Source organism: Sitophilus oryzae, unplaced genomic scaffold, assembly GCF_002938485.1.
Source record: "Sitophilus oryzae breed Bouriz unplaced genomic scaffold, Soryzae_2.0 scaffold_1588_pilon_pilon, whole genome shotgun sequence".
In the NCBI taxonomy this organism is placed as follows: domain Eukaryota; kingdom Metazoa; phylum Arthropoda; class Insecta; order Coleoptera; family Curculionidae; genus Sitophilus; species Sitophilus oryzae.
In genome coordinates, this window is record NW_022146267.1 from 1,084,657 (window position 1) to 1,095,806 (window position 11,150).

General features: G+C 32.8%; 1 protein-coding gene across 5 annotated transcripts in view; it reads left to right on the plus strand.

The window, feature by feature from the left end:
• The window catches only part of LOC115879817 (high affinity cAMP-specific and IBMX-insensitive 3',5'-cyclic phosphodiesterase 8), a 511,035-nt gene that overhangs the window by 406,738 nt on the left and 93,147 nt on the right, over window positions 1-11,150 (plus strand). The window lies entirely within an intron of this gene.

Here is an 11,150-nt window from a genome sequence, read left to right on the forward strand (position 1 = left end):
AAGATATTTTACTGTGAAAATGTAAAAAAATTATTTTTCGCTTAAACTTTGAGAACCAGTGGATCTTGTCTGGGTTTTGTTCATTGTCGATTGAATCTACTATCTATATTTTCACTTTATGAAGATATTGTTTTTTAACGAAACTAAAAATAAAAAAAATTCTAAAAATTCCAAATTATCAGTTTTTTTTTCGCAAAAAAACTTCATAGATGTGTTTCTGGGGTCGAACTATACTACCCCAACAAATATTTGCATTTATTTAAGACTCACCCTGTATACAAAAGCGAAATTTTTGCGTCATATTCTAGGAAAATAATATACCGATTTGGTCATCGAAACTGCGTGGTCTGGATTTTAACGTGTTAGACAGTGATATAGATAGCTTAATGAAAAATCAAATGTATTAAAAAGAGATTAAAATTGGATCGATACATTTCTTCTATGCGGTATTGCCGGATTTTGCATCGAAATTTCAAACCGCACAAGTAGGCGTTTACGAAAAATGTTGCATCTAGGGTAGGAATTTTATTTTTAAACTTTATTAGCTACTCATTTTATTACAGCTGTAATAGCTACTTACAGCTGTTTAGCTTAGATATATTATCTTCAATTAAGTAGTATACACGAAAGTGTTTAAAATAGCTTATATTTTTCTACACACATTTTCCTACAAATGTAAAAAACCGGCAACCCTGTATGCTGCTTTTGATTTTGTCTCTGTCTGTCAACCGGTCATTTATATTTTTCTCTCTCACACGCATTAAAGTTCAGACCATATAGTTTGGATGACCAGCAGGGTATAAACCAGTAAAACTGAATATTAGAAAATATATATTCTATTCTAAGTTAGAATGTATTTTAAAATATAAACCATTGTTACTAAAGGCAGGCTGTCTAGACAATGCGAACAAATCCTACACCCCATATACGCTTGCATTATCATTTACAATTGTAATTCATATTTTATGTACCATGCGTGCTGTAACTCTGCACTACCAAGTTACTAATGAAGTCAAAGGGAGTAATTTTCCTGTTTATTACCCCTGCATTTTTAGAGGTTTCATAAAATCGTCCAATTTCTTAAATATCCCTATAAAATATCGCTCCCGAAGCTCTGGCCGTAAAACTTCATTGCCTCATTAGTCGGTTATACGAGATGGGTTTTAGGGTTTCATTAAAATAGTTTGCTTAATGAAATGATTTATTCTTATTTTAATACTGGCAATTTATTTTATTAACGCAATATAATATGTAGGTTTATTAATATTTTAAATATTATAACAAAATATTTTGAGGTTAATTTTTTTAAAGTACTGATTTTATTTTGTAAAATTTTTCACATAAAATTATCTTGAAAATAAGGGCAACTTTCCAAGAAGTATCTGTAAAATTATACTAGTTATGTTATCTTATTAAGCATAATATTAGGCATGTTATTAAAGTGAAACTATAAAATACCGGGTGGGCGTCTCAAAAGTGGCTCACACCTATAATTTTTTTATTTTTTCAGATAAAAAAACGAGATTTGATATGTTAGTATATGACATAAATTAGGATTGATTGACGTATTCAATTCTTTTCGGCCACTTCCTGTTTCACCGGAAGTGACTAGAACTTTTGATTTTTAAATGACACCTTCGGTATTTTTTGACTTTATTCGATAGAAAATGTCACTCTGAATTGAATGAGATGTCATATGTCAACTTTTGATATTATTGCTTAAAACAAAATTAGATTTTAAATTTCCATCTAGAGTCCATGGCTGTGTTCTTCTTCTTCTTCTTCCTTCTTGATACTAGGCGAATCGCCTGTTTGGTTTCGTCGTCTCTACCGGTCAGACTGACAAGTTGTCGCTCCATCGTTTACGTGGACGTCCTAAGCTTCTGCGACCTAGCGGTGATTTGTCGCGTGCAACTCTCACTATCCTTCTGTTGTCCATTCTGCTGATATGCTCGTTCCATTCTTCCTTTCTGCTGAGTACCCACTCATTTACATTTTCCACCTTGCACGCTCTTCTTATGCTTTCATTTCTCTCCCTGTCCAGAAGCGTCTTTCCAGCTATTCTGCGTAGTACTCTCATTTCGGTTGTTTCTAGTAGTTGTTTAGTTTTCGCTGTATCAGGTCGCGTTTCTGCAGTGTATGTCTATTGGTCGTACCGTTGTCTTGTAAATTCTCGCTTTAGTCTCCACCTCAATGTTTTTATTTCGCCATATTGTATCATTCAGGCATCCTGCTATTGTGGTTGCCTTCGTTGTCCGTTCTCGCACCTCCGCTTCTACATCACCATATCCTGAGATTTCTATGCCTAGATACTTAAACTTCATCTCTTGCTGAATAACATTGCCCTCGACTTCCAGTTTGCATCTTACTGGTACTTTTGATGTCGTCATGCATTTAGTTTTCTGTGTCGATATTATCATATTAAGTGATTTGGCAGTGCAATTAAATCGATGTAATAAGCGCTGTAGATCGTTCTCATTTTCAGCTACCAATACGGCGTCATCGGCATAGCATAGAATAGTAATTTCCTGGTCGCCCATACTGTATCCCTTCAGTAAACGTACATTTCCTATTATTTCGTCCATAATCATGTTGAAAAGAAGAGGGCTCAGGGAGCCACCTTGTCGGATACCACAGCCTACATTTATTGGTTCGGTCAGGACCCCGTTAATTTTAGCTTGAATTTGGTTCGCTTCATATATGTTTTGTATGGTTTTAACGAGTTTGTGTGGGATTTGCCTATTGTAAAGAAGGTGTACAACGTCTCTTAGCTGCACACGGTCGAACGCTTTTTCTAAATCAATAAAACACATATACCCTGGTTTGTTATATTCGATTGATTTTTCTGTTATCTGTTTTATGACAAAAACCGCGTCTGTGCATGATCTGCCCGATCTGAAACCTTGCTGTTCATCTGCTAAGCATGTTAAGTCGTTTATTTTGGTTGTTATCACTTTTGTCGTAAGTTTTAGTGTGGTGCTTAGAAGATTTATGCCTCCATAGTTTGAGGGCAGCTTCTTATCTCCTCTTTTGAACATCAAGATAGTGGTGCTGGTTCGCCATTCATCGGGAATCCTGTGTTGGTAAAGAATTTTTTGAATCAGGGATGTTAGCTGCAGGGTTAGCACAGGGATGGCTGTGTTGAAAACACTAATTTTTAATCAACGCATTGGAAAAATAGATTTGATTGTCTAATGTTTTAGTGTTTTATCCTGGCCGGTTAAAAGATGCCCAAATCGTATTTTTAATCATATCTCAATTTTTTCAAATAAAACGAGAGTGGCTCTTTAATATACTTGGAAAAAGTATTTTTTTACGAATAATTTTACGAAAACTTGGTATTTCGAGTCAAATTTTCAAATAAGCCATATTCGAAAATATTGAAAGTTGACATATGATATGTCATTCTATTGATAGTGTCATTTTCTATCGAATAAAGTAACAAAATACCGAGGGTGTCATTTAAAAATCAAAAGTTATAGTTATTTCCGGTGAAAAAGGAAGTGACCGAAAACAATTCAATACGTCAATCAATCCTAATTTATGTAATATACTAAATATCGACTTTTTATCAGAAAAAAATAAAAAAGTTATAGGGGTGAACCACTTTAGAGACGCACCCGATATACTATAAAAAAATTATCATATTACTTTCAGAATATATGTAATATTCTTTGTATTTTATTACAAAAGTAGAACAATTAAAAATAAATAATATTTTTATGTGTATTAATATAACTTTTTGATCTACAGAGTGATATTTTTTTTTTAAATCAAATTTAATCGGCCTAAAATAATTGGTACCCACTGCGTTTTCTTCGAGAAAACATTTTTTTTATGATTGTCAATACAATTTTAATAAAAATGATTTCTTGAAATTATTACATTGAACTGGTTTTAATAAAAATTAAAGCACATCTCAATGTTCATGTATGCTCGTTTTCTAGCAATTTTGAGGTGCAATGTAGTTGATTTTTTTTTTCGAAAACTGTTTGATGTTCAAGAAAAACTCAAGAGATTAAAGCTTAGATTAACTAATTATAACGTTCTGAATGCTTATATTGAAATTAAAGAAACAAACTTCTACGCTAATTGAAACCACTAATTTATTATACTAATTGCGAGGTTCTGAATGAAGCTTAATCTTGTTAAAAAATGATGAATAATCAAGAAAAAAGTTTTCTCGAAAAAAGCAGTGGTTTACCATTTATTTCAATCAAATAATCCAGGGTTGTGTTCGTATGGACACCACTGGTTCAAGTAGAAAAGCAACATTTCCTTTATACCTGGAAACCACATACCTAAATTGAAGATGAATATATTTATATTATTATAGATTTAATATCAAAAGTAGTTTCCCACATATTGCCATATTTTCCTTTTTTTTTATTTTGAACACTCAAATGTAAATCAGAAAGGAAGCACTACAAGACCGAAATTTCTTAGACTATTTAGGAAACACCGTATATAGCTTTATATTTTTTACTTTTACTTAGGTAAACTTGTACAGGGTGGGTTAAATTGGATGCTTTTAAAGGGAAACGCCCTTTTCTATAGGAGATAGACGAAAACTAATATCGGTGTCTGCAGCTCAATTTTTATCAAAAACATAATGGCGAAAACCGCACATGGATATCTGTTACCGTTTCGGAGTTACGGGGTGTTTTTCAAAAATACCGATTTTTAAAAAATCGCTATAACTGTTTTGCTATGGAAAATTTTGTATTTTTGTGAAAACTTTTCCAAAGCACCTTTTTACGCAGAATTTAATGGTTTAAGTGTAATTTTTTTTTAATTAATAATTTAAGAATTATCAACAAAAAATTTGATTTTTTATATGGATATTTTTAATTAGTTGAAAAGAATTTAGAATTACCCTTCCAAAAATATAGCATACTTCATATTTTGCTCGATTCCTCTTCGAGATATAGAGTTTTTAAAAATTCGCCCACTTTGAATAAGTAGGCTTTGAATGACGCTGGCTCTAATACAAAAAAATTCTAGCTGTGAGCAGCAGTTAAAACGAAAATAGTATTTACAATGAGAGAATGCAGAATTTTATAACAATTTAAACTATATTTAACAACATCAACATATCTAATCTATATCTAATAACAATAAAAATTAATAGCCAACCAAGACATGACATTTTGCTACAGGTGTTCGACATGTCGACCGTCTTCTGTTATGGACAGACGGGACCGTTTTTGAACATTTCTCGCGGAATTTATTAACTCAGTGAGGGTGAAAGATACCCTCGCCTAACCAAGTACTTCTAATTCTTGTTTAGACTATACCGGCAATTTAAAAATAACAATCTTTATTCTTCCGCAAAGATGACAAATCAACTAAGGATAACCGGCACTATGTCTGGCGGCCTCGACGACCAACGGCTAGGATCTTGGTTAGCTATTCAATTATCCTCGAAATTGGCTGCAAAAATTTGCTGATAACTACAGCGTTCTGAGTCGGTGCCTTGTCTTGCTGGAAACTTATTTTTTTTTAGTTCCATTAGGAGCAGAACACTACTACTAGTTAAAAGTGGCGAACTTATAAAAATTCTGTATTTCGAAGGAGACTATAACAAAATATTAAGTGTGCTATATATTTTTGAAAAGGTAATTTTAAGTGATTTTCACTTAATAAAAAATATACAGGGTGTCCCCAATAAAAAATCAATTTTTCTGTTGATAGTTCTTAAATTATTAACATTAAAAAAATTATACTTAAACCATTAAATTCTACGTAAAAAAGTGCTTTGGAAATGTTTTCACAAAAATACAAAATTTTCCATAGAAAAAGAGTTACAGCGATTTGTTAGAAATGCATATTTTTGAAAAACACCTCGTAACTCCGAAACGCTAATAGATATCGATGTGCGGTTTTCACCATCATGTTTTTGATAAAAATTGAGCTCCAGACACCGATATTAGTTTTCGTCTATCTCCTATAGAAAAGGGTGTTTCCATTTAAAAGCGTCGAATTTGACCCACCCTGTACAGGGTGGGTCATCAAAAACATGATGGTGAAAACCGTACATCAATATCTGTTACCGTTTAGGAGTTACGGGGTGTTTTTCAAAAATGTGCATTTTTAACAAATCGCTGTAACTTTTTTGATATGGAAAATTTTGTATTTCTATGAAAACATTTCCAAAGCACCTTTTTACTTAGAATTTAATGGTTTAAGTATATTTTTTTTTAAAATTAATAATTTAAGAGTTATCAACAGAAAAATTGATTTTTTATTTGGGACACCCTCTATATTTTTAATTAACTGAAAAGAATTTAAAATTACCTTTCCAAAAATATAGCACACTTGATATTTTGTTATAATCCTCTTCGAAATACAGAATTTTTAAAAGTTCGCCACTTTTAACTAGTAGGCTTTGGACCCCTTAGTAATGATATGCCTTTAATGGAACTTGAAAACATATTTTTCCAGCAAGACGACGCTCCGCCTCTGAACGCTGAAGTTATCATATTAGTTAAATGTAGTTTAAATTGTTATAAAATTCTGTATCTCTCATAGCAAATATTATTTTCGTTTTAATTGATGCTCACAGCTAGAATTTTTTTGCATTACAGCCGTTCAAAGCCTACTTATTCAAAGCGGGCGAATTTTTATATACTCTATATCTCGAAGAGGAATCGAGCAAAATATCAAGTGTGTTATATTTTTGGGAAGGTAATTTTAAATTCTTTTCAATAAATTAAAAATATAGAGGGTGTCCCGTATAAAAAATCAAATTTTCTGTTGATATTTCTTAAATTATTAATTTTAAAAAAATTATACTTAAACCATTAAATTCTACGTAAAAAGGTGCTTTGGAAATGTTTTCATAAAAATACAAAATTTTCCATAGCAAAAAAGTTACAGCGATTTGTTAGAAATGCATATTTTTGAAAAACACCCCGTAACTCCGAAACGGTAACAGATATCGATATGCGGTTTTCAACATCATGTTTTTGACAAAAATTGAGCTCCAGACACCGATATTAGTTTTTGTCTATCTCCTATAAAAAGGGTGTTTCCATTTAAAAGCGTCGAATTTGGCCCACCCTGTACAACTCTTCTAAATTTTTGTTTGAATGTACTTTCTAGTATTTATTTGTTAAATTATTCTCTATTGGACTGCTATTGCAAACAAATATTTTTATATATTGAAATTGCTATTCATAATTTTTTAAGACCTGAGACACATTTCTTCTTTATTTTTTTTTACATAAAAAACATGTGTTAAAATAATTTATTAATACTTTTAATGACGTTATCTTGCCAGAATTGTCTAATATCAACACGTCAACATTTTATATCTTAATAAATCGGTAAATGATAATAGTATTTTTATTTTTACGATTTACGGCGTAAAATAACACTTGCGTTCGAGTTTTACCATATCTATTACTTCTTGGAAGTAACAGCTGATCGTAAGTTATTGTATAACGTTCATCTAATCTTACACAGGGTCCGGCAATAGTGCATCGGGTATCTGTAGCTCCTAGAATAAAAAAACTTTGGAATTTTGTGTTGAAGTGCAAACTTAAATTATGTACTTAGATGTATTTTAGGAAAATATTTTAACTTTTATAGGGTGGCTCGAAAAAGTGTGAGTGAACCTGGATGATTTTTTTTTAAATGGAACACCCTCTATATTATTGCATTTTTGGATTTCTTTTAGATCACTTTACATAACCCTAAGATATGAATAAATATATTTCGATAGTTGCAGAGATATTAAAAAATATATCAAAAATATATTTTTTTAGCCCTTCTTAAAAAATATATTAAAATTACATGAACTGTTCTGAACTCAAAACTATATTAGGTTATTTACTTTAGATAGTCTGTTCTTACTTTGCTATAAATATGGTAATCGTAAATCATACAGGATGTTCAATATTCTACGCCAAACTTTCTAAAATATAAAATATTTGTTCTTTGTTTTTTAAATGGAACACCCTATATATTATTTTTTTATTAGATGGAGAGTTAAAAAATGAATATTTTTTGTATTTAGAGTATTTCAAAATTTTTAACGGTTTCGCAGATATGGCGCTTTCAATGGTAAAATACGAGAGAAAAATCATTGGGTGACTGATAAAAATTTACTCTGGAAAATGTCATATGAAATATAAAACTGCAAATATCTGCGAAACCGTTAAAAATTTTGAAATACTGTAAATACAAAAAATGTTTATTTTTTAATTCTCCGTCTATTGAAAAAATAATATACAGAGTGTTCAATTTAAAAAAAAGGAAGAAAAATTATTTTAAAATTTAGAAAGTCAGGCGTAGAATTTTGAACATCCTGTACGATTTACGATGTTCATATTTATAGCAAAGTAAGTACAGACCATCTAAAGTAAATACCTAATATAGTTTTTATTTCAGAACAGTTCTTGTATTTTTAATAATTTTTTTTTAAGGGCTGAAAAATATATATTTTCGATTTATTTTTGATTATCTCTGAAACTATCCAAATATATTTATTCATATCTTAGGGTTATGTATAGTGATCTGAAAGAAATCCCAAAATGCAATAATGTACAGGGTGTTCCATTTAAAAAAAACCATCCAGGTCCACTCACACTTTTTTTAGCCACCCTGTAAAAAGTTAAAATATTTTCCTGAAATACATCCTGGTACATACTTTAGGTTTGCACTTAAACAAAATTCTCAAGTTTTTCTATCCTAGAAGCTACAGATGCCCGACGCACTATTGCCGGACCCTGTATAACGATATTGAATAATTTTATATTAATAAATAAAAATGTTTTAAAACCATTATAACGTCTTGAAATTATGTACGGCCCCCTTGGTGCTTCATTTCGGGGCCCAGAGGTAATTGTATCAGCGTTTGCAAACTTTTTCCAGAGTGCGTATAGGAATTCTGCTCAAGCAGACGATGTTTTTCCTTCGTTGTCCTCCTCTGATCTTGTTGATGTCTCCCCAACAATAACCGCCGAAGTTATCACAGCGAGTAGATCCCTTAAGAACAAAATGACTGCGGGCCCAGATGGCCTTCCCAGCTTCATTGTAAAAGATTGAGCGTTTGTTCTATGCCTTCCACTATGCCACATCTTTAATTTAATTCTGAAGAATGGCTGTTTTCCGGTTGCCTGGAAATCAGCTAAAGTTCTACCGGTTCATAAAAAGGACGACCTCCAGAGAGTTGACAATTATCGGCCTATTTCCATACTCTGTAATTTTTCCAAGTTGTTTGAAATTATCGTTTATAGTGTAGATCCAGAATATCTAATGACCAACATGGTTTCTATTCTAAAAGATCATGTATTACTAATCTCTGTGCCTTGTCACACTTTGTTAGTTCAGTTCTTGATGAAAGGGGTCAGGTTGATGTGGTGTATACTGACTTCAGCAAAGCATTTGATCAAATCGATCATCAGATCTTGCTAGTGAAGTTAAGTAGCCAATTCAATTTTTCTGACAGACTGACAGCACTCATGTCCTCATATCTCATTGATCGTCTTCAGTTTTTTGAGGTCGAGGGTTACAGCTCGGATACATTTACTCCAACTTCCGGAGTTCCCTAGGGGTCCAATCTCGGCCCACTACTATTCAATTTATTCATAAATGACCTCTTAACAAGCATTTCCAGCTTAAAACTGGCTTATGCCGATGATCTGAAGATCTACTGGCAGATTGACGGGCATGAGGACTGTCTTTTCTTGCAAAGCAATATTGATAGAATTAACCAGTGGTGTACTCAGAATCGAATGAACCGCAACGTCTCGAAATGCTGTGTCGTGTCATATCATAGAACCCAGGTTCCCGTGCAGTTTGATTACAGTATTGCCAACAATATACTGTCTAGAAGGACAACGTTTAGGGATCTGGGTGTCGTATTTGACGACCGACTAACCTTTATAACTCATATTGATCAAATTGTTGCGAGTTCGTCAAGACTTCTTGGCTTTATTATTCGTAACTGTAAACTCTTCGTAGGTTCTGAACCTCTCAAGCTGCTCTATTTTTCGTTGGTCAGGTCAAGGCTGGAGTATGGATCTTTGGTATGGTGTCCAATCTATGAGTGTCATGTTGCATCCCTTGAATCAGTACAGAGGCGTTTCTTAAAGCAACTGGTGTTCAGGGAGGAGGTTTACCCTGTTAGAGGTGTGGATCACATTGAGCTGTTGTCTCGGTTCGATGTGCCACCACTTTCCTTGAGAAGGATCATTCACTCAGTAACTTTCCTGTGGAAACTGCTGAATGGTCTTGCAGATTCCCCCAACTCTTTTGGAAACGATACCATTCCGGGTGCCACGACCTACCTCCAGAGCGAATACCACTTTTGCGCTTCCTGGAGCTAGAACTAACGTTAGGTTTCAGGATCCGATTTTCACCATGTGTAGCAACCTTAACTCTGTCTCCGTTGACTGTGATGTGTTTGACTGCTCTGTGGGTCATTTGGTCTCACTGGTGGGTGGGGGGTATTAATGGTTAACTATTGTTTATAATAGTAATTTATAATGAATAATTTGTTATTGTTGTTATTATTATGATTGATTAATTTAGGTTTAGATTTAGGTTTAGTTTTCTCTTTTTGCAATTCTTTTTTCTTGGTTTTTGTAAATTTGATATTTAATGTTTAGTAACAACCTATTGTTAAGATTGTATTTCCTGTTAGTGGGCTCTAATTGCCTGTTGGAAATAAACGCTATTATTAAATGTCATTTTAACACTTTGCTGCAAATTTTCCATGCAACTTGCAAGGTTGAATTACAAAAATTGGCTTGGAAATGAATATCGATGACATTCCTCATATAATTTTACATATAAAATTACAGCGATCTTCATTTTATAGCCACCGCTGACGCTGCTTTTTTGAACGTATTATACATTGATTACCTCAACTCCATTATTGTTTATAATTATATTTTTTGTTAGTGTCTTATAGAGACGACCAATCTGCTGACATGCGTAAACGAAATGATTTTGCTCAAACACAGTGATATCCGCATCATGGCACAACACGCAACCTGTCAAGCTCTTTATACAGCGTTGGACAAATGTAAGGACTTGGTTATTGTTACAGACGATACCTACAAATTTCAGGTAAGCTACTAGTAATACAGTTATACAGGGTCGGGCAATAGTGTGTCGGGCATCTGTAGCTCTTAGAATAA